The sequence below is a fragment of the Mytilus californianus genome, unplaced genomic scaffold (genome assembly GCF_021869535.1).
Source record: "Mytilus californianus isolate M0D057914Y unplaced genomic scaffold, xbMytCali1.0.p SCAF_1, whole genome shotgun sequence".
NCBI lineage: Eukaryota > Metazoa > Mollusca > Bivalvia > Mytilida > Mytilidae > Mytilus > Mytilus californianus.
This window is the reverse complement of record NW_026262581.1, coordinates 128424005-128449799: the sequence shown is the minus strand read 5'-3', so window position 1 is coordinate 128449799 and position 25795 is coordinate 128424005. Positions and strand designations below refer to the sequence as shown.

At 31.1% G+C, this 25795-nt stretch overlaps 1 protein-coding gene across 2 annotated transcripts in view; it reads right to left on the bottom strand.

Moving 5' to 3' along the window:
- LOC127734001 (putative ferric-chelate reductase 1) overlaps positions 1-10175 on the bottom strand; it is a 47548-nt gene extending 37373 nt beyond the window's left edge. For both annotated transcript variants that reach the window (XR_007997337.1, XM_052243541.1), the window contains exons 1-2: positions 10135-10175; positions 2343-2482 (exon numbers count right to left, since the gene is read on the bottom strand). The gene's annotated coding sequence lies outside the window, so the exon portion shown is untranslated. The remainder of the gene's footprint in view (positions 1-2342; positions 2483-10134) is intronic.
- Positions 10176-25795: the final 15620 nt, after the last annotated feature.

Sequence of the window (25795 nt, the reverse complement as noted above, 5' to 3'; positions counted from 1 at the left end):
GGCCCCTTTTTGGCCCCAAATTCCTAAATGTTTAGGGCAATTACCCCCAAACTCAAACCCAGCTTTCCCTTTGTGATATGGAACCTTGTAGTACAATTTCAGAAAGATCCATACACTAACACACAAGTTATTGTCCTGAAACTAGAAAAATACTTGTTTTTTGCCCCTTTTTGGCCCCTAATTCATAAAATATTGAGGCAATTACCCCCATCATCAATCCCAGCCTTCCCTTTGTGGTATGGTACCTTGCAGTACAATTTCAGAGAGATCCATACACTTGAACACAAGTTATTGTCTGGAAGCTAGAAAAATGCTTATTTTTGGCCCCTTTTTGGCCCCCAATTCCTAAATGTTTCGGCAATTACCCCCAAACTCAATTCCAGCTTTCCCTTTGTGATATGGAACCTTGTAGTACAATTTCAGAAAGATCCATACACTAACACACAAGTTATTGTCCTGAAACTAGAAAAATACTTGTTTTTTGCCCCTTTTTGGCCCCTAATTCATAAAATATTGAGGCAATTACCCCCGTCATCAATCCCAGCCTTCCCTTTGTGGTATGGTACCTTGCAGTACAATTTCAGAGAGATCCATACACTTGAACACAAGTTATTGTCTGGAAGCTAGAAAAATGCTTATTTTTGGCCCCTTTTTGGCCCCCAATTCCTAAATGTTTCGACAATTACCCCCAAACTCAATTCCAGCTTTCCCTTTGTGATATGGAACCTTGTAGTACAATTTCAGAAAGATCCATACACTGACACACAAGTTATTGTCATGAAACTAGAAAAATGCTTGTTTTTTGCCCCTTTTTTGGCCCCTAATTCCTAAAATTTTGAGGCAATTACCCCCAAAATCAATCCCAGCATTCCTTTTGTGATATGGAACCTTGTGGTACAATGTCAGAGAGATCCATACACTAACACACAAGTTATGTCTTTGAAGTTACAAAAATGCTTATTTTTGGCCCCTTTTTGGCCCCTAATTCCTTTACTGTTGGTACCATAACCCCCAAAATCAATCCCAACCTTCCTTTTGTGGTATTGAACCTTGTGGTAAAATTTCATAGAGATCCATTCACTTAAACTAAAGTTAGAGTGCGAAAACCAATATGTCTTTGGACGACGCAGGACGACGCCGGACGCCGCCGGACGCCAACGTCATACCAATATACGACCACAAAAATTTTTTTGCGGTCGTATAAAAAGAACAAATGATTTTATTTTTATCTAATTATATTTGTTAATTTTGTTTAATATTAATATTATTATTTTCATTAAAAAATCACATCATGGCTGATGTGAATAAATCTCCAAATTACCTACAACTGAAATATTTCAGTTTGATAGAAAAGGTAAGTCATGTGAATTTCCCACAATGTCTCAGTTTATTGTAGCTAATATTCAACTATAGGGGATTTGGAGATGACAGTAAATTATGCAGCTGGGTGCCCTAATAACAACAAGATTTTACATTTTAATATACAACTTCTTGACCTATAATAGGTTTTTTATCTAACAAGCCATGGGGATTTAGAAATAACCATTAATTTCACCACAGGGTGCCAAACTGAAAAGTTACACCACGTTTGTTACAAGTGTAAAAAAAAAAATTCCAAATAAGGTAGATTTAACTTGAAAAATCAAAAAAATTGCTGTAGATAAAAAAAGTGCTAAAAATGGTTGAAAATAACATTTGAACTATTCCCTCAATTATATTTTATCTTAAAACTTTTAGCACCAAACTCTATCCAAACCTGAGACAGTGGTGTAACAGAACATAAGAACAAACTATAAAAATCAATTGAAAACGTAACATGTAATGTGTCTAATCTGAAGAAAACACAAGTTTCTTAACAACAATAAATTTATTGTATAACTAACAATGTATGAGCTGGTTTTTATTTGTAAATATTCAGACATTTCTTTGTTTCCTAATTGGAAGAAAATCAGTTCAAAGTCTTCATTCTTTGTAAGGTAATATTAAGAGTAATTAATGTAGAGATCCATTGACATGTTTGTTTTTTTTAGAAAATAAAGGATTTTTTTTTAATATGTGCTGAGTATGCATGAAATATTTGCCAATCAACATTAAGCAAACAACAATCAATCCATTTTGTAACCTCAGTTTTATATTATTCTTTAAGAAAAGTAGTATAATACAATGTTCTCTTTAATTACTTTCTATCTTCTGTGTTGTTTCAGTTTACATATAATTATAACAAAACATCAATTGTGTTCTCCTGATTTGGTTTGGATTTTGTGTATTATTTATTTTATTTATAAATAGTTCAATAAACTACAGAATGATATATCTCAAAATAATTCATCATAATTACATACTTGTACAAGACACCAGTAGAAATATTTGCAGCTTCCTTCACAAGAACAAACGTCCAATTTGAAAACAGGCTATAAATCCATCAATATCTATTCAAAGAAAATATTTCACCAATCTTTAAGGTTGTCACGCCCAAAGGAATCTAAAAATAAGTATGTGAGTATTTAAATCAAGGTTTATAGAATGAAGTAAGTCAATCAACTGTGACAGGTAAACATGAATTAAAAAACAAGTAACTGAGGCTTGAATGTTCTAAATGTTAACACTGAATGAACTAACTACTTTTGTTGTCATGTTAAATACAACACGATTCTTTTTTATAGGTATCAACATTTAATCTTTAAATAATTATTTGTAAGTTTCCATTTTTATTATCATTGATAAAATTATATTAATCCAATCATAACTCTTAACCCCCCCCCCCCCTAACCCCACCCTTTTTTGCCCCCTGGTAAGATTTGCTGTGCTGCTACCACCTCTCAGACAAAATCCTACATGTATATTTATTGGTTATCTCTGCTTGTATTTTCCTAGTGTAAATGTGAGTATGCAACTTCTGTATAAGGAGTCTCAACCAGGTCCTGAACCAATTCAAATAACTAGTTCAGAGTCTAGTGAAGAAACCATTACATTTACTTGAGGCTGAATAAAAACTAAATACAGGTTTGGGCCAAGTAAATCCACAGTTTAATTATAATTCCAATTAGATGCAAACATAATTGGCAAATATAGCCAAAGACAAAATTACATAGATCTGCAAAACTGTGGTACTCCAAAAATTTGCCCAAACCTGTATAGTAGTGAGTAGAAATTATTTTAAGGAAGATGATGAATGTTCTAAATGTTAACACTGAATGAACTAACTACTTTTGTTGTCATGTTAAATACAACACGATTCTTTTTTTATAGGAATCAACATTTAATCTTTAAATAATTATTTGTAAGTTTCCATTTTTATTATCATTGATAAAATTATAATTGCTGACATATTGCAAGGATTTGTATTATAGCGATCCCACCACATACAAATCCTTGCATATTGTAAAATCTTTTGTTTGGCTACATTTTAAGTGTACTTGCTTATCATTTGATAATTTACAAGTGTATGCTCCTTTCTGTGTATAATGTGTCTGTATTAAATCATACAACACATAGATAGGGATTTAATTGAATAAATAAATAATTCAAATTTAAACTTGTTGTATTTTAAATCATATTGCGAATACTAACAGGTGCCTGGTATCATCTATTTATTCAATACTTAGTCATTTGAGTAAAATAAATAGATGTAAACTCATGAGAACCATCTATACAAGGGTGGTTTTATTAGAAGATGAGGGGGAAATTTAATATACATGTAAACAGTGTTTAATTGGACAATTTTACAAATAAGATATGCCTTGGTATTTATTTTTCCATTTGACAAGTTGGAAAATAGGAAAATAAAAAGTTATATTGTGACATTTGTTCACTTAAATATAACAATCCTTTATTCTTCAGTTCTTATACAAATACAATAGTTATTCAGAAGCAGTTAGAAATTACAAAATAATCATATAACTTTCAAAACTTTTTTTGAACAAGAACAATATGTTAAGCTAAATTTGGACAAAGTAGAACGTTCACATTTAGCACAATTCAGATGTGGAATATTGCCTTCGAGGATAGAAACTGGACGTTATATCGGTGAATGACCAGCAGAAAGACTCTGTAGATTTTGCGCTGATGAAGTGACTGAATCCGAGACTCATTTTTTATTGGACTGTTCATTCTATACTGGTATCTGAGAACATTTGTTTGGTGAACTTTTGACAACGTCTTCTTTCATATGTATGAACAGTAACAAAAAAGTTAAATTGTTAATGTTGAATCATACCCGAAAACTGACCAAATACATTGTCCAGGCACACTCCAAAAGACGTAATTTTATTAACAAATAGTTATCTAAAGTAACGAACTTTAATTAACAGTATAACCTTTTTTAAGAGAGTCATGTTATTGCAAAATGAATTAGATAGTCTTGACAAACAAAACATCAAGGATAACAACCCTATTATCAACTTTTAAATATGGCATCATTAGAGTATTACCATCTAAAGATTGCACTTGTGTAAAACAGACAATTCAATTTCTCATAGAAACTCCTTTTTATGACTAAAACTGTTGCACTTTTACTATGAAGATTTGAATATAGGCGTGAACCCCTCATTCACGCCTATATATTGGTGAGTTTTGGAAGTTTCTAAGGACCATTCGATATCCTCGGAATCAAGATTGTTGGAACGTCTCGAAAATTTTCAATCATTTATACAGGTATTGTTATCTATGTCTTTGATACGGTCCCTCTATGGATAGGCTACCACGTGACATTGTATATTTCAACAATCAAAGTTCATTTGTAGATTGGATAGTAAAACAATAAAGACTAGGTTGCAGTCAAAAATAATTTATATGTTAGAACCTATTTGCCTTTTGACAAAACATATGTGTTTTTGATAATGCGAATGCTAATTAAATATCAAGTATAATAATAACGCAATTATTTAATTCATGCTTTGAGACGGTCCTTGTATGCGTTGTGTGTGTAGTATTTAATACAGTGTGCTGTTGTGCATTGTGACAATAAACCTTGGAATAGTTTATTGATATATAATGTCCCAGAATAAACTGATTATTTCTCCTGAATGTTTATCATTTGATAATTTGTATTTCAATCATAGCATGGGAAAATGTCGGAAAGCATGAATAAAATTAAGAAAACGATATTTCTGTTATAAATATTTATCTTAGGTTGGAAACACAGTGGTCTGAAAGCAGAAAGATAATTAAACAAAAGGATTTTTCTGTCAAAATATCTAATTTCGTTAATAGATACTACCAGACCAAGAGAATATTCATTATTAAGTTTAAACTGAGACTGAATTTATTCTTAATAGAATATAATTAAAATTGTCATATATACGTGCATCATGTCTCACAGGTTTGAACAGTCATTACATTTATGAAAATTATATGCAACGTATGAGCATCAATGAGCAGGGATGCGTACCCAAAGTTAGCTAAATATCTAAATTTTAAACGGTCGTGAATGAAAAAATACTTGCATGGTTTCAATTCACAAGGATTTTAAATCTTTGCATATCACAAAAAACGTAACTAATATTTTACAATAATCATAACAAAATTTAATTACTATCATAATGTTAATTATTTTATACTGTTTTAGTATGGATTTATAAGTCTCTGCTTATATTTTGTATAGCAATATATTCATATAGTGGAATGTTAGACTTTAAGAAGAGATTGATTTGATAAATAAAATGTCCTTCCGTAAATACTTGATGTTTGTGTTTATTAATATCATATTCTAAATTTTGGAAAAAAATCATTAACAGGAATGTATGTTAATTATAAAATTTCAATTTCCTTTTTTGTTTGTTTGTTTTAATAGTTCAACCTTATAGCATCTAAATATTTGCACTATGGTACGATTTTGAAAATTGTATTCATTGTATTGACCAGCTATCCTACACGTCTTAGTTCATTCACATTATATATCCCCCTGTTCACACGCATGCTATTGGTTTGTGTTCACACAAATTCCAGATTAAATGGCAATGAATCCTGAGTCAAAACACTTGAGGTAGGTAGGTGACATCCGAAATTCAACTATTAGATTAATATATGCATGATATGTGATGACGCAAATGCGTATTCTTATCCAAAGTATCAGTGCGTATGCTTTCTATTTACTATTTCTTGCGCAAAAATATCATTTGTATGCATAAATATTAATTTCGCTCGCGAATGTGAATTTTTGCTTTTCTTATCTAAATTCAGAACATGGCAGTAAGAGCTTGACATGTGACTTTCAAGCACGGTCATCATTACTTACGGTATTCTGACCTCTAGCTGTGTCTCTTTTCTTTTCTTTTTTGAGTCACTGTCCTATTATAAACTTTGACATTTTCGAAATGCTAAGGATTTTCTACCCCAGGAATAGATTACTTTAGATGTATTTGGCAAAACCTTTGTTCCGAAATTTTGGGTCCTGAATTCCTTTCAACTTTGAACTTTATTTGGCCTTTTTACCTTTTTTTATTCGAGCGTCACTGATGTTTCTTTGTAGATTTAACTCGCGTCTGGCGTACAACATTTTAATCCTGGTATCTTTTTATATCTACATATCTTTTTATATAAATTGGTTTTTTGAGAGTATGTTCAGGTATTCATAAAACTTCTGAAAATAAGATATTCTTTAAAACCAAGTTTTCCTGTAGAATATTTGGATTGATTTATGTAAAATCAGGAAATCCTTAAAATTTGAGATGTTTTATGAGACCAAAATAAGTCTCTAAATAAGAGGTCCTAATAAAGCTTGTGTGTTACTCTCAGGAAAAATATATGAAACCTTCTTATAAGTTGCATGCCACAGGGTTTCACTTCACATGAAAATTGGACTTTAAATTTATCTATGCACATCTACCATGAGTACAGACAGCTTAAATAACGAGTTAAGAATAATTGAATGCATCCAGGAAACAAAATATGAACATGATAGATAAAATTAATGCATCCAGATTATAAAGCAAACTGAGTGCTTAAATCTATATTGCGATTGGTTTGTGCAATTTGCATTAGACATCCGGTTTGCAGAAACTGGGATTTGCAATAGGATTATGAAAAAATGATGTACACTCCCAAGTAATAATTAAAATAGTCGAGCCTTAAAATGTAAATTGAAATGGTAGCTGTATATATACACTTTTCTATTCACAACTATCCAACATTGCTCTCAACTGACTTGTGCAAGAATTTACACACAATTACACATTTTTAATACTGTGGATTCATTTTTATTCGTGGTATACCAATTTTCGTGGGTTTCGTGGGTCACAGCGAACCACGAATTTAAGAATTCAACGAAGAATAATCTTGAGAAATGTGTATGGAGTCGGATGTTTATTTCCGGTTATGTTATGTAGTTCTAGTATAGTGTTGACTAGCGATAAACATTGTAACATAACACGAGTTTTTATTGAAAGAAGATACAAGTATTTTGGTTAAATCAATAATAAATATATCGAATACCAGTGATAATTTACATTTTAAAATTGATTAAAACTTTTCATGGAAAATAACTGCAAGTTCTTAATTATCGTGTCATAGTTTGGTTTACTGGTGATTAAAAAATCAATAGGATTAAGTACGGGGATATTGCCCGTAGGTAATATTGTTTATGACATGAACATTTATTTTCACACCTTTTACTTATATGACTGTTTATTATATCTGATTAGGGAAATGAGCTTTCAATCATAGAGTTTTGAATGCCTTATAAAATTCCGACAAGAATTTATAAATTGTAAAAACAAACAAATAATTATTTGTCTCTGTCCATTATTGTAATAGAAGTTTTCAATGAACACTTTAACCTAGAATGACCAAGCGAGGATTTTGACAATTCAAAACTTTTTCAATGAATTCCTTCTTTTTTCTTTGTTTTATTATTGATCAAACCAAGGAGGTTATATGATCTCCTAAATCAAAAAGAAATCCACGAATTACGTATCTGAATTTTTTTTTTTTAATCAGCAATCCACGAATTTACGTATACCACGAAACGTCTTTTTTTCTCTATCCACGAAAATTGATACCCACGAAAATAAATGAATCCACAGTATAGGTGTTTTAACATCATCATTATCTTATTCTATTCACAGCCAATTATTTCAATTCAAAAGCAAACAAAACTTCAACAACAATTTTTTGGTGACTAGTCAGCGGTCTTGGGTTCACATATTGCTTTTCTTTTTTTAAAGAAAGCCACTTGTTTTTTTCCTCAAATCATATTCAAAGTTTCAAGTTTTAAGGTTTATGTGGACCCTTTGACCTAAATGGCTGCGTTTTCACCTCAAAATTTACTCCGAGTACAGACAAACCTGTGCATCTGGAAAAGTTTTAAGGCATAGCATACCCTAGATAAATTAATTTCAAATGCATTGTATGTTTTAGAAAATTTTAATCTTAACTGGATTTTGCAGTGCACTTTTCTTCTTCCCTGCAGAAGATGATAAAATTAACAAACAGTTGAGTTTCACTTGATATGGTCCACTCAGGTACACAGTTTAAATCACCAATTATTTTCAGGTATCTATTGTCCATGTCAATCAATACAGTTCACTTCAATTATTACCTGTGGGGAAGTTCTCAAACCTAGCTCTTTCCCAACTTAGTTTATTTTGGCACTTTCTGGAGGAATGAAAAAAAGTGCACTGCAAAATCCTGTTAAATTTTTAATTTTCTATAACAGAAAATATTTTTGAATTTTATTTAACTGTCTGTACTCGAGTAAATTTTTAGGTTTTTTAGCCACTAGGGGCACTAGCTGTCAAATTCATGTTCACCGATTTGACTCAAATTTGATTTATAACCATGTAAAACATTTATCCAAATTATAAAAAGTCTAAAATAAACAATTTACAGGGCATGGGCTCGATAATATGTAGCTACGTTTTGTGTGTATTTTATTCTTGACGCCATCTAATTAACTATCGAGTTGACCTCCGATGGTCATATAAGCGATATTAACATAAATATAGATATAAATAGAAAGCGAACTCGTGCAATTGGATTTTTCTAGGTCTGTTTAATTTCATATTATAGATTAAAAATATATGTTAATCATCGTTTTTACCTGTATAAGAATGATTTTTTGTGGATCGAATCAGTCAATCAAATGATTTACCTTTGTTTCACTTTCAATGTTGACATTCATTTCCTTTAAATAACCGAACACGCACAATTCATGCGTTATCCATCTCTAGCTAAGGGGTTAAATTGAAGTTTACATGAATACGAATTTAATGAGGTCGAATTATTCACTTGCAAGTGAATAATTCATCATGAATGTTTCTTAGCTTAATTTGACAAAATTGAACCATATTGGCTGCTAAAAGCGGATTATTATTTCACTATTTCACTTTCATTAATGATTGAACAAAAAAAAAATCATACTTTAGATTTTTTATACATCTCGTAGCTAGTGCCCCTTTTAAGAGGTTGGGAACAACCCCCCAAAATGAGGGATATCCCTTAAAATGAGGGACTGTCCCTGAGACAAGGGGTTGTTTTACTATTGTAAAAAAGAAAAACTTCGATTTTTCAACTTAAAAAGGGAAAAATTTATTATATTTGGAACAACTTTTCTAGAAGAGGGTTCCACTTATTTATAATAATAAGGAAGATATAAGTCCTGGAATATTACAGAATTCTTGGACATGTTTTGACCATATAATACCAGATAGATGTATAGTTCTTTGGGAAAAGTTTCTTGAAATAATATAAATATTTGCTCATTTGTACTAAAAAGTGGTTTTTACAAAAAAAAAAATTTTATCACTTGAAATGTACCCCTCATAAAAGGGATAGTCATTACATTGAGGGGTTTGAGGGGTTGTTCCCAACCTGTTAAACAGAAATGGTTAGAAAATAAAGATTATTATAAAAAGTTTATCCTTGTATTTTCTGTATAAAACTGGAAACTTGAGACTACTATAACTAGGACTCTTCAACTGAAACCAATTTAAGGTTCCTCATAACCTTTAGTCAAATATGTACGTATTTTCACCACAAATGTTACTCTGTAAGAGTGAGTGGATTATTTTTAAGGCATGCCTTGGGTGGACCAGCTGGGCTGCACCCAGATGCTGTCCGGGTAGACAATACGCAATTTTATATGATTGATGATGATGTTGATGATAATTATTTGTTTATTTTTTGTCTGTGATATACCTGTACACCACTAACTCGTTTGTCGTTTCTAATGATTTTAGGGAGTAACGAGTATGGGGAGAGAAACGCTAATGGTAAATTTAGACTAAGTGATCACTCCCTCTTAATTGAAAAGGGGAGATATTTTAAAATCCCAAGAGAGGAACGACTTTGTCATAAATGTAAAATACTAGAGGATGAGAAACATTTTTTACTCTATTGTGATTATAATAAAACACTAAGAAATGCCTTTTTTGAACACATATGTACTGAAAATAATAACTTTAATAATTTAAATGAAGAAGAAAAAATTCATTATTTACTAAATCCATCAACGCCTTTACAAACAAATAAGTTAGGATCCTTCTTGAAAAAGTCATTAGAACTGAGGGCAAGGGACTCTTAACAACTTGTTTGTTTTTATAAATTTTGATGCTGTTTTTATTGTGTTTGTTTGATATATATGTATATATGTTTATTGTGTTAATACATGTTGGTCACAAACTGTAAAGTTTATAAGACAATAAAATATTTGATTTGATTTGATTTGATTTGGTAATATGTGAAATGCACAGTGACTGTTTTTTACTGTACACATTTGCTTTTAAGGATAAGAGTATTCTGTCATGCTATGACATATTGTACTGATGTCCACAGACGAAGCAGATTCATGTAACGTCACAGTACCCAAATTGCATCGAGTACCCAAATTGCACCTTTTTAGCAAAAAAAAAAATTGTCACTGTATATATCATCAGATGAAGAATTCACTGGAAAAAGTAAAATCTATGGAAACGTCGCCATGCGACGTTCACTAAAAGTCATCTTTTAAAAATTAGCAAATAAAACATGTTACAAGCATCCATTTCTTAAAAAATAAAAAGTAAGCATTGACTAATGTCACATTGTTCTAAATATTTGAGGAAATATAAAACAAAATATCTGTTATTCGATTTTTAAGAATGTGAATTTAAGCATGGATGCAATTTGGGTACTCCTCATTACAGAATCATGGATCGTTTGGAGGTCGGTTCAAACCCATTTTTCTATAATTCAATGTGGATTCAAAATTAAATTGGTGGAACTATATAGTAAATAAGAATACATCTACAAAATAAACACAGAATGCGGGAAACTTTTGTCTGGATCATAATTAAACGTAGGTGAAAAAACTGTCAAAATAGGTGCAATTTGGGTACTCTCACGTTAAAGCTTCTTCTTCTTCTTCAGATATACTGTATCGGCTTCATATAAGTGAAGATTACGAACTGTTGCATGCGCGGAGTATGTGGTTAAAAATATTGAAATTATAGTTACACAACAATTTTTTTTTAAATTTGCAGATTACTTGATAAGTGATATTTGCAAGAAAAAAAAAAGACAAGTGATTAAAAATATGTACATGGACAAAGTATTGGCACCAATCGAAGCAGAGCTTCATAAAAGACAGCTTAGCTTACTTTACTCCATCCAAAGAAGTGAAAATACAAAACTAAGACTTTAGATAACCAGAGAGACAGCTGATTGCCAACTCAGATAATCCAGAAAGCTTCTTTCCAAGAGTACAAGACATTCTACAATATAGTAATTTAATGCCGATTCACGAACTGAGAAAAAGCGTCCCAACAAAATTATAATGGAAGAAACAAATCAACTGAACCATTGCCAATAAATAGACAAGTAAGCTAAAAGCCGAAATGAAAGAAAAAAACTCAGTTAAATTTTGTACAGAACAGAACTCAAAATACATCCAGTATTGAACTCCTTACCATCAGTTACATACGAAGTTTAAAAAAAAGGAACAAAACAAAGCTAGATTACTCATGGGTACATACATTCTAGATAGTGACATACAGAAATTCAAAACACACACCCACACAAAGATATGTGAATACTATGATGTCAAAACAATGATTCTGAATGACTTTTAAAATTTATAATCCAAAAGAGCAATGCTTCTTTTGTTATCTTATTTTTAAATTCTTTATGAAATTATGTCATGATTTTACCCCAAGAATAACATTAAAATGCATAATTATATTTGCCATTAATTGATAACTTTAAAGTAATACAATTAAAACCACTGAAGTAAATACGTCCAATGTAGATTTTGAGCATAAGTTTTATTTCTTTTTATTTTTTAGCTTTGTTTAGGATATATTACTAAGTCATATATTAATGTATAAAAGACAGATCAACAATGGATCGATGTAAATATATCGCCCTAATACTTTTTCTTTTCAAATATATTTTTCTCGTTGTCCTCAAATATAACCCTTTATATAGAACAAGATTTTATATTTATACACTGTAAAAATCGTGCTTAGAAATTTAACACTTGGATTACATGTTTAAATCTAAACGTGTTTAGGATTGTGTTTAATTTCTAAACACATTTCTCAGTAAGCACATTAAATGTAAACATGTCTTGAATTTAAACACTTTAAAATATGTTTTAGAATGAAAGTGTTTAGGAATAAAACACTTATTTCTAAGCTAAACACGATCCTAAACACAATTCTTAACACATTGTACTGAGACACGTTTAGACCAAAACTTGTAAAAAAAATTGCACAAAAAATGTGCTTAGAATTGTGTTTAGGATCTAAACACCACTTTTACAGTGTAGTTTATCATTAACTTTCTATTTCAATATATGACACTTTCTATTTTCAATACATGTCACACTCTATTCTCAATATATGGTATTTTCTATTTTCAATATATAGCACTTTCTATTTTCAATATATGACACTTTCTATTTTCGGCCAGAATCAATTTGCGCCAATTACATTTTTAAAAAGCTATCAATTGCGCTCACTCTATTTTTCTGATGGTATTAATTGCGCCAATAGATGGTATAAATTTGCCCCACATTTACCTGTATATTTTTTTAACGAGAGTACTTTGCTATATTCTAAGTACTGATATTAAACATATCGACTTTAAACTGACTATTAATCAAAATTAATCTGACCTTGAACATTAACTTGATTGATTGTTATAGGTTTAACGTCCAGTGGCAAATATTTCATGCATGTTCAGGACGAGAACAATTTAACAATAAATTCAATAGGTATGTCCTGTAATAGAGGCCGTCCGGGATGAAGTTCGGGGAAATTTAGACTACCACTGATAAATGAGGGCATATTGGATAGGGACAGACATTTGGGCTTTCAACAGGTCACATACGGACCCCTCGAAGGGTTCTTATCGTGTAGAGAGTGTGGCACTCTCTTTAAACGAGGCGTCGGATTTAAAGTCCCCATTCTGACTGGACGTGATTGCGTTCTTGTAAATCCTGCACAGCCAAACGGACTCCCCACTTTTCCAAGGATTTTATTGCCGGTCGGAAGAAGACCAAAAGTTACCATATTTTTATTCCCCAATCACCCTTGAAAATTAACACCATTCATCTAGATTTTGAAGAACGAATGCACAAAACAGTAAGATACATGTTTCCAAACGTCATCCTTAAGTCTTGTAGATTCGTCTGCAGAATTTAGGTCTTGCAAAAGAATACAGGAAAAATTGAACTGACATTATAAATGGTTACACCATTTTTGTCGAATTAGCGTTTCTTAAACCAGGAGATGTGGATGCGGATGATACAGGAGGAGAGAAGTCAATCATTTAGTAGATATATATAAATAATATGTAAAAATAAATAAATTTATAAAATTGGTGCAATTGTATGATTGATTTGATGGCGCAAATGAAACGTATGGTTTTCAAATTGAAGGGGCACAAAAGTAGCATTGGCGAAAATTAGAAGTGGTGAAAATTGATTCATTTTTGGCGCAAATAGATATTGGTCCTATTTTCAATATGCTGGTAAATGGTTCAATCGGTGTAGATCGTCTGTTGTAAAGTGACTAATTGATTGTTAGAACCGATGATCATGAGGTATCCAACAACTCAGTTATGTCTGTTTGGGTTTCTTAGTGAAAAATTGTCAACATTATACTTAGGGAAAACATTGTTACTACGGAAAGCATTGACTAAATGATGTACAATGTTTATTTATTATTTTTCTTTGCTAAATCTTTAACCTTTTTAAATGTGACGAATCATGTGATTGCAAAATGAACCAGATAGTCTTGTCAAACAAAAGAAAAAAACCCATCACGGATAACAACCCTATTATCAACTTTTAGATATGGCATCATTAGAGTATTACCATCTAAATAGTTTTATATAGAATCTATTTTACAGTCTCTCATAATTCTTAATAGAATGGTACTTGTATTTTATATTTGTAAATTGTCTGATTTATATTGTGTATATACTCTGTATGTATGGTATATTTATGTATTGCAAGTAGTGAGACTATAATAAAATATTGAATCTGAAATCTGAATCTAAAGATTGCACTTGGGTGAAACAGACAATTCATTTTCTCATAGAAACAACTCCTTTTATGACTAAAACTGTCATTTCTATTACCCAGTCACTAATGAACTTTAACACAATTCATCTAGATTTGCAGAACGAATGCATAAAATAGTAAAAGACATGCTTCCAAACGTCGTCCTTCAGTCTTGTAGATTCGTCTACAGAATTTAGGTCTTGCAAAAGAATACAAGAAAAATTGAACTGACATTATAAATGGTTACACCATTTTTGTCGGATTAGCGTTTCTTAAACCAGGAGATGTGGATGTGGATGATACAGGAGGAGGGAAGTCAATCATTTAGTAGATATATATAAATAATATGTAAAAATAAATAAATTGATAAAATTGGTGCAATTTTATGATTATTAATGGCGCATATGAAACGTATGGTTTTCAAAATGAAGTGGCGCAGAAGTAGCATTGGCGAAAATAATCAGTGGCACAAATTGATTCATTTTTGGCGCAAATAGATATTGGTCCTTTTTCAATATACGGGTAAATGGTTCAATCGGTGTAGATCGTCTGTTGTAAAGTGACTGATTGATTGTTAGAACCGATGATCATGAGGTTTCCAACAACCCAATTATGTCTGTTTGGGTAATATTACGTAATTATAAACAACTGTCATACAAGTGGTAGGTTTTACTAGCTATAAAACCAGGTTTATCCCAACATTTCCTTTGAAAAATGTCTGTAATTTCATATATAAGTAGTTGCTGTTTTTTGGTTAAACAAATTATATGTATATGATAACTGTGAATTTGTTTTTTGCCTTATAATTATGAAATTAAGTTAGACCTTATGAATTAACTGTTTTACTGCTGAGCCGGCAGAAAATGTGATAATTAATTTCAAATTTTAACTAAATAATCATGATTGTTGATTAGGCTGATTAATTGAAATCATAGAATTTGTGATCATTGTCCAAAATAAAATAAAAAATCTATGTCATTAAAATATTCAATTTTCAAAAAAAAAAGAAAAAAAAGAAAGAATCATCAGGTGTTCGGTGTTTCGGATCTGTCCTGCTATGCGTACTGTTGTTGACTGGTGGCTCTTTTCGTTACTCTAGACGATCAATTTGTGACATCAATCGCTTATCTACGATCACGAGGTCGTTATTCACCTTGCTTTCTGGTACATTCGCTAGCTTAGTCGATAATTTTTTTTTAATGTAAATTTGTTTTCTTTGGTATGTTATTTTTGTTGGTGTTCCAATTCTCGTCTCATTAAAAATAAATGGTTTTAATCCTTGATGATATCAAATTTATATCCTGAAATTCTCTTGAGTTCCGGTTTTTATCCGTTTTAAAACTCTGATTGTAGCATATCTTCTTCATCTTCCTTGAAAATGAAAATGTCTTTTGGGCGGCATCACCAGGTAGAAACATCTTCATCTTGTGTTGTCTTGCTGTGTAGAATTGTGTCAATAACTCTCCCTTTTCCATAAATGCTATTCATTTTGTCGATGATATCATAGAGAGTAGCTTTCGGGCATAGTCACAGGACTACTTTGCTTGGTTCTCCTCTTAAAAACTCATCAAAGATACCAGGCTTATAATGTTCTAAGCCTGATGCGCATTTCCTCTACAAAAGAATCATTAGTGACGTTAGAATCAAGAACGTTAAAAGGCCAAGTAAGTGAACGTTTAATGGCCTGAGCAATTACCCAAAGTGCCGGTAGTTCTCAATGATTAACCATAACATTTGATACATTCAGACATATGTTTTGTCTCCTTTATGATCTCCGGAGAATATAAAAATCACTATGATGTATCCAGTGCATACTAATTTCTGTGTTGATAACACCTTTATCCAACCTTTAAATGCATCTGAAGATTCTGCATTTGGCTTCATATGCATATCTGTAAAGGCAGCAATGATGTTCCGAACTTCCTCTTCTGTTAAATTAACTGACATATTCATGGTTAAAGACAACTGAAATAAACTCATTGTAAGAAGAACAAAAATGTTCTGAAAGTTATATACTAATCAATGCTATAATGAATATCATTTTTTTTTATTAAATATTAAGTACCTATAATTCAAGACAAAACTAAAATAAATTATGTATTAATAATCTGAAGTTTATAGTAGAAATGAACTACAAGTAATATATACTATCTGAAAATAACATTGGGGTATACCCAAAAGAAAGAAGTAGGAATAGTAAAAACAATGACAGTACCCTGATTAAAAAGTGCTTGTTTAACTATAAACTAAATAATGTGAACCTAATATATCAACTCTTCTATACAAAACCACTAATCCTCAAATATAAAGTAATCTAATTTACAAAATTCATAAAGCTGATTACTTTCCTTACTTTTGTAATTCATCTGTGTCTCCAATCACACATTAGTTATCTAACCGTATGTGTTGTCACAAAACATCACTATAAAACAAGACAAAGTAACACTTAGTAATAAGAAAGTGCAACTACAAAGATGTACAACTATACAATTCAGTCGTAAACACCAGTCACAATAACCAAAGATAACAGTAGCTAGACCAAATCAATAAATACATGGTACTTACAACTTCTGTTTAATAAACACAACTGATCCTTGTCTTCATAAATTAAAGTTACACTTTCCTATCGTGAATACCTATTTCGACTGTAGGATTAACTTTTATAAGTCATGTATGAAATTGAGAATGGAAACGGGGAATGTGTCAAAGAGACAACAACCCGACCAAAGAGCAGAAAACAGCCGAAGGCCACCAATGGGTCTTCAACACAGCGAGAAAATCCCGCACCCGCACTTATATACTTCCACAAGTAAATGCAGTTACTGTACTGATATACTTACTCAGTGTAACTGATGGCACTCAAAACAATCTGACTGACAAAAGGACACATAAAACCAAAGAACAACTACAACAACTTGGTATGGCTTACTGATTTCTAACCTGGTGTGTATGGATATCTCAAATTCTATAGTGCTACATGTATAATACGACTTCTTATACTTCTAGTGTTATGCTAGAATGTACTTTTTACCTGATGTTATTCTTTATAAAAAAAAAAAAACGCGTCTAATGCTAAGTGGGATTCGCTTTCGCTTATTTGCACTTATATTCATTTTTTTCTGTATTAAACAATTGCAAGAATATCAATGCATATCTACAATAACACAACAATTTTAGACAATATTATAATATGACACAATGCAAAACAGAAAATAAAAAAAAAGTTTCGCATTTAAGATAGTACAGTATTACTCCAAATAATGTTTAATAAAATTTCTAGAGAAATGAATATGCTCAAATAATGAATTTCAATGATTGGAAATCAATTTAAAGAAAAAATAGGAACAGCGTTTTTTCCTTTCATTAAATAAAAAGAAATACAAAAATATAAACACATCTGTTTCCAAACTTTTAATAAAAATTAAGTTAAGCTCTGGTTTGAATTCCAAACAAAACTAAACAATTAAACGGACCTTTTCTATACATCATACATGCATAACCAAATACATGTAGTCTACTTTTACCAAGGATTTTACAATAAACAGTCTCTATTTTTTAATCTATTTAAACACAATAATGCTTTTTCACAACTAGTTATGTAATTACTTTCCAAATAAATACACAACGTATACCGAGAATAATACAATATAGACCAATTATAATACAATACACTGACAATACTTTAAATATAAGTTAAAATGATATGCAATAACAGTGTAAGTTGTGTGATTTGATCACACATTGTTGTCAATATAATTGAATTCCATGCGACTGTCATACAAGTAAGAGGTTTGACTATCTATAAAACCAGGTTTAATCTACCATTTTCTACATAAGGAAATGTCTGTACCAAGTCAGGAATATGACAGTTGTATTCCATTCGTTTCATGTGTTTGAGTTTTGATTTTCCCATTTGATTAGGAACTTTCCGTTTTGAATTTTCCTTGGAGTTTGGTATTTATGTAATTTAACTTATTTTAATAATATATCTTTACAATGTCAATCTATCTATTTTCTTTGTATACGAAGATGAATGAAGACAGTGCAAGACATGATTTCAATTTTTTTTCGTACCTGTTCACAATTAACTGCACGCATTAGCCGTTAATCTGCGATTAATGAAACTCCAATAGCTTTTAACATTTTTTTTTATCCTGAGAGGAAAAGAATTCAGGAGAAATTGGTCATACCTATGTAACCCCATCAGCAACTTTATATATATATCTTTAGAACATTAAAATTATAATTATAAAAAATATGCATAGTTACATGATGTACCATTAGCGCATTAAATCTATTTCTAGGGTATAAACCTCCTTTAGGACCAGTCAGAGCAAATGGTTAAACGAATCATATTAAATTGAATGGGGGGTATGCATAGAACAACAAACCCCACTCCAAGTCATCTTCATAGCATCAATGGAATTTTTTTTTCTGTTATCAAAATGTATGTCAGTGCTGGCTTATTCTTCTCTGTAACTACTAATTAGCAACCTTGACAACAGAATTCAGACGGATAAATTTCATTTGTCCTTGATTAGAATGGATGGACAATTAATCAGGGTTTAGACATCTCTGCATGATAGGTCAGAAATGTCTAGTCATACAGCTTGTATAACCTGCAACAAAGTACAACATAAGGGTGAACAGGGAAAGGGGAAATTTGTTTAATAAATAAAAAGATAATTTGTGGAAAACTCAATTTTTAATCCCCTTTCCAAAGAAACTAAAATCTTAAAGTTTTTTTTTCTAATTTCTTCAAATTTTTGTACAGTATCAAATGGTTCCTGTAATAAAAAATAGTTTTTCACAATATGAAAACTTGTTTATTATAGATTTTCACAGATTATACAATAAGATTTTTGTATATTTCTGGTGGAGAAAACAATCTGAGATATGACAAATTCAATGAACCGTTATACATTTCGTCATATTTATAATTTTATGATCAAGTTTTGATGGTAACAATGTTATTACTGTCTAATAAGCAAAACCAAAGAAGAATGGTACTTTCAAAACAACAGAAATATTTCACAACTAAACAAAATGAATTTTAAAAATATACTTAAACCTAGAAAATATTTGCAAGATAATATACATTTTTCTCTCGCCAAGATATTGTATTAGAATTGATTTCTGGCATATAACAGACAAATTATATCTTTAACGAAACCAAAACAGATATTTCATGTAATTGTTCAGTAAAAATATTTGACTAACGTTAATTACGCTACATAAAATATTTGTCTTTGGCAATTCGTAAATTTTACTATAACAACGTTATAGTAAAGACAAAATTATAATATAACAATTGTAATTAAATGTAAAGACATATACTGCCTTTAACCTTCTGCATAATAAAAAAAAAACACATCAAAGATACCAGTCTTGTAAATTTGTACGCCATAAGTGGGTGTAAAAAGATGCAAGTAAACAACATCATTTAACTGTTGCTATATAGTGAATTGTATGATGCTGTAAATTTATTCAACCAAACCATTTCCTCTGGAAAAATATCTGTTGCAAATTAGGAATATAAGGTAACTGCGAAGTATTTATAATACAATTTCTCCGTAAAAAAGTATGATTCGATTTCCATGGGCACAACACGAGTTTGACACCAAAACTTTGCATTTATCACATAAAACCAAAAGGACTTAAACAGAACAACTAAAAAACGTCTAAGCATGTCAGTAAAACTATGTAACTAAATTGAAACCAATATTTTGGGTAAAGGCATGATTAAAATGATGCATGTTTTAGAAGACCTTGCAAGACCCTCATGGGTAGTCAAGGTCGTTAAAAACCACCCTTATCATTACATGTTTTGAGTGTTAAGTTTTATTCAATAAATAAGGTTACAAATAAGGTTATTGTAAAACTAATATTGTAAGCCCAATAGACGAAGTTTTTATACGACATATAAGTTGCTCTATGGATCGCCGTGTTTCTGTGTCTGAATTAAGAGCTACTATAGACTTTCATGGAAAAATTAGTTCTCTATATTATCTCTCCCAGATGAAGCTACTACGTTGGTGGCTTAAAAAATTGGTAAACCTTATTCAACTGTCTTGTCAAATATAACCTTTTAAAACGCGAGTTGTACTTTTCTTCGTTCCTGATTTACTGTTAGATCTATGTCGTTTATATAACTTTACTTTAACCATGTAGTTTACAGAAGTTGATATTCAATTTGATAATCTCCTTTTTGTTTTTATACGGTTATTTTCTGAGAGATAACACTAATTGAGCATGCACTATTAAAAGACATGCTCTGAAAAACGCCGATATGTTGTTAAAACCTTATAGTATACATGCATTTAAATAATACTGTAAATGTAGTAAGGATTGAAGGACTTGATAAAGTACTTAATTGATTCAAGTGAAATTGGCCTTTAAGGTGTCTGGTCCAAGGACACAGTTATCGTCCTTTGATTTTCGTTGTCTACGAATATAGTCCCTAGTGTGAACAGTGTATAACTTGCATTTTTTTTTTTGATACACTTTCCCAATTTATTTCTTGATATTTTATGCATGAAATATTAAGTAAGGGGATGAAATTACATGTTAAAAAAATTTGGGTGCTGAATCTTAATGTTAAGTAGTGATTTGGTCCAGTTAAAAAAGGTCAAAAATTAGAATGTCTGAAGCTGTCAAACTGAATTTTAGCCCCCCTTAACACAGAATTGTCAATATTTTGAGTTAGAGCTGGTAGAAGTTTCTATAATTTTGATATTATTTGTATCAATAGTAGTACACTACACTGTAAAAATCTTTTTGAGATAGAGCAGGTGCGATTTTTTTAATTTGAATTTATTGTCTAAAAGAAATGCACTACGAAATAACTGTGTTCTCGGGCCGTCTGGGGTGTCTTCCTCCATCTTGGATTTTGAAGTAGCAGATGACAATTGGTCTAGATCTTTAATAAAATGTGCAAATTTCGAGAGTAGTAGGTAATTCATGTGTAGGACTTTTTATGTTAATATAGAAAATTATGTGTTTTATCATATTTACGGCTGTTTATCTAAAAAAAAACACATTAATTTTGTTTGATTCATTTTTTTTCAACTTCGCCTCATAAGGGGAGATAACTCAGATAAAGTAATTTTTATTATAGAAAATGTTGTGAATTTACCTATTTTAATATGTAGCAAGAAAACAAGTCCGGTGACCCCATTTTTTTCTTTTTCTTATCTGAAAGCATGTTAAAGGAGCTATCTTCTCACATTTTATCTTCAAATTCTATGGTGTAGTTTTAATTTTTATCACACAAAATTGAATTTTCCATGCATAATTTATACAAAATCTGACAATTTTGCACAACCTGTAGACATTTTGGAAAAAAGCATGATAAAAACACATTTTGACAAATTTTTAAAAAATTCTATGGATTTTAATCAAGACCCCCATCCACCTTAATACCACTTTCAGACAACGTCAAACAGATAGATATTGATCAAACATCAGTTTGAATCCACGTTGAGATTAAACGACTTGTTATTTTTCTGATCACAATCAATAGTTTTAAGACTTTCGTTTGTCAAGATAATTCAAATCATTTTAATTTTTAAGTTAAATCCAGTACATATCTTCAGTTTTGCCAGTTTTTTGGCTGAATTTGAGTAACTGTAAAAAGAAATGTACAAAAAGTACTTTCTTAACTAAAACCAAATTTGCATGCAATATCAAGTCGGTATAAAACCTTTGGGTTATATATATATATATATATATATATATAAACAAGTCTAAATTGAAAACAACGTTCAAACCTATGATTGCGTTGGATAAAAACCGCAATTTTTATACGTGTGCATGCAAAACAAATTTCTTGTTAGAGGTGTCTAAATACAGCACAACCAACATTTTCCAAAAGACCAAAAAAGTGAAAAGGTATATTTTAACAAAACGCATTTGACTAACAGGTCGAACAACAAATGTTCTTAAATCCTGCTGACTGCCATTGGCGATTGCCAAATAAACGGATCACAAGGTGTAATAAATGGATCTTAACTATAAATTTAATACAAAACAGAAAACAATAAACTTGCGGCGAAGATGGTATACCGCAAACAAAGGTGCAAAGATTTTTTGTACACCATATCCGGATTTCGACAATTAATGTCTCTTCAGTGATGTTAGGAATCGAAACGGTTATTGGAAGGCCACATAATTTACCTCAATTTAGGACAGACTCTTGAATTTTGAGGAGTCAAAATAGGATGAACGGATCATATAAACCCGAAGGCAAATATAATACAAGCCCAAACGAAAAAATATAAACAAGTCTAAATTGAAAACAACGTTCAAACCTATGATTGCGTTGGATAAAAACCGCAATTTTTATACATGTGCATGCAAAACAAATTTCTTGTTAGAGGGGTATAAATACAGCACAAACAACATTTTCCAAAAGACCAAAAAAGTGAAAAAGTATATTTTAACAAAACGCATTTGACTAACAGGTCGAACAACAAATGTTCTTAAATCCTGCTGACTGCCATTGGCGATTGCCAAATAAACGGATCACAAGGTGTAATAAATGGATCTTAACTATAAATTTAATACAAAACAGAAAACAATAAACTTGCGGCGAAGATGGTATACCGCAAACAAAGGTGCAAAGATTTTTTGTACACCATATCCGGATTTCGACAATTAATGTCTCTTCAGTGATGTTAGGAATCGAAACGGTTATTGGAAGGCCACATAATTTACCTCAATTTAGGATAGACTCTTGAATTTTGAGGAGTCAAAATAGGATGAACGGATCATATAAACCCGAAGGCAAATATAATACAAGCCCAAACGAAAAAATATAAACAAGTCTAAATTGAAAACAACGTTCAAACCTATGATTGCGTTGGATAAAAACCGCAATTTTTATACGTGTGCATGCAAAACAAATTTCTTGGTAGAGGGGTCGAAATACAGCACAAACAACATTTTCCAAATGACCAAAAGAGTGAAAAAGTATATTTTAACAAAACGCATTTGACTAACAGGTCGAACAACTGATGTTCTTAAACCCTGCTGACTGCCATTGGCGATTGCCAAATAAACGGATCACAAGATGTAACAAAATGGATCTTTAATATGAATTTAATACCAAACAGAAAACAATAAACTTGCAGTAAAGATGGTATACCGCAAACAAAAGGTGCAAAAATTAGTACACCATATCCGGATTTCGACAATCAATGTCTCTTCAGTGATGTTAGGGATCGAAACAGTATTTGGAAGGCCATAAAATTTACCTCAATTTAGGATAGACTCTTGAATTTTAAAGAGTCGAAAAAGGATGAACGGACCATATAAACCCGAAAGAAAATATAATACAAGCCCAAACGAAAAAATATAAACAAGTCTAAATTGAAAACAACGTTCAAACCTATGATTGCGTTGGATACAAACCGCAATTTTTGCAATTTATATAATATAATGTATATACAGAAGCATGAGTTCAAATCCCGTCTAGGGAAGAACAAAAATTTAAAAACTGAAAATTTGCAGATCTAGCATTGTCTGGCAATATTTCAGACAAAGTATATGTAATAGTATTAGTTATCTTGATTCACAGTGTTAAACGATAGTACGAAAAAAGGTGCCATTCTGGAAATAGATGTCAAGAACAAAACAGGTGACAAAGTCTAATCAGTAACGCAGCTGTCACAGTATAGCATTGATTAACTTAGTTTACTTACTGACTGAAACCACTGGGTATATATCTCTTGCTATGCATCTGCACCAAGATTTCAAAGTAATATCGTGTCTCGCGTGTCAAAGCTAAAAATGTTATAGACTACAGTAATCGATACAGATGAAACGAATTGTTAATAAAAAAAAATCATTACATGCAGGATATGGCTAAAGGTTATTTGGTAGTTTGGTGTATTGCTGTCAAATTTAAGGATTTAATTGATAGATAAAAAAAGCTAGAATTTTCCGTTCAGACTAAATTCAGATATTCACCTTTAAATTTTTTTATAACTTTTTCAAATCAACTTGGTTTTCATCAAACTAAACAGCTATCTCAATTATAAATTGTTCTTACAGAATGCTAGGTTGTTTGGCAGTTTGGTGTATTTCTGTTAAATTCTATGATTTAATTTGTAGGTAAAAAAAGCTTGAATTTTCAGTTCGGACTAAATTTAGATAGACACCTTTAATTTTTTTTATAACTTTTGCAAATCAACTTGGATTTTCATATAACTATCCATCTATCTCAATTAAATATTGATCTTACAGAATGCCAGGTTGTTTGGTAGTTTGGTGTATTGCTAGCTTTTTTTACCTATTTATTAAATCCTTAAAATTGACAGCAATACACCAAACTACCAAACAACCTGGCATTCTGTAAGATCAATTTATAATTGAGATAACTGCAAAGTTTTATAAAATTCATGTTGATTTGGAAAAGTAATAAAAAAATTTAAAGGTGACTATCTGAATTTAGTCTGAACGGAAAATTATAGCTTTTTTTACCTATTAATTAAATCCTTAAATTTGATAGCAATACAACAAACTACCAAATAATCTTGAATTTTGTAAGACCAATTTAAAATTGAGTTAGATGGGCTGATTCAGACCAGTCTAGGCTCAATTTAAAGATCAAAACTGAGTCGAGACAGGTCAAGACTGGTCGAGACAGGTCAAGACTGGTCGAGACAGGTCGAGACTGGTCAAGACTGAGTCGAAACTGGTCGAGACTGGTCAGGACCATATTCAGACTATACCAAAATTATCAAGTACTTAATCAGACTTATTAAGTAAAGTCGAGACCAAAGTCGAGTACAGTTAAGTACTGTCGAGATTATGTCGAGTCTTATCAAGTAACTTCTGTGCTCGACCTTACTGGTCGAGCACAAAATATGGTCTTTTTAGACTCTGAGCAGTTTGTAGTGCTACAACACCATTTTTGTTGGTGACTTTGTTAGATTTATTTTTATGTTTGTATTAATTTTTTAGTCAGTTGTGTTGTATGTCTGTTATGTATGTTTTCACAGTTTTGACTGCTGGATCCTAATTATTGTCACATTAGCCTATTATGCCTGTTTGGGTTGTTCACCAAATTTTGTCAATAACCTGTCATACAAGTGGGAGGTTTAGCTATATGTAAAACCAGGTTTAATCCACCATTTTTTCGGAAAATGCCTGTACCAAGGCAGGAATATGACATTTATTTTTCACTCGTTCCGTTGGTTAAAAACGTTTTTAAGGACTTCCCCTTTTGAATTTACTTTGTAATTCGGTATTTTTGTTATACTTTTTTTACAAGGATTTGTATACTATACAAATCCTTGTTTTTTATATCTA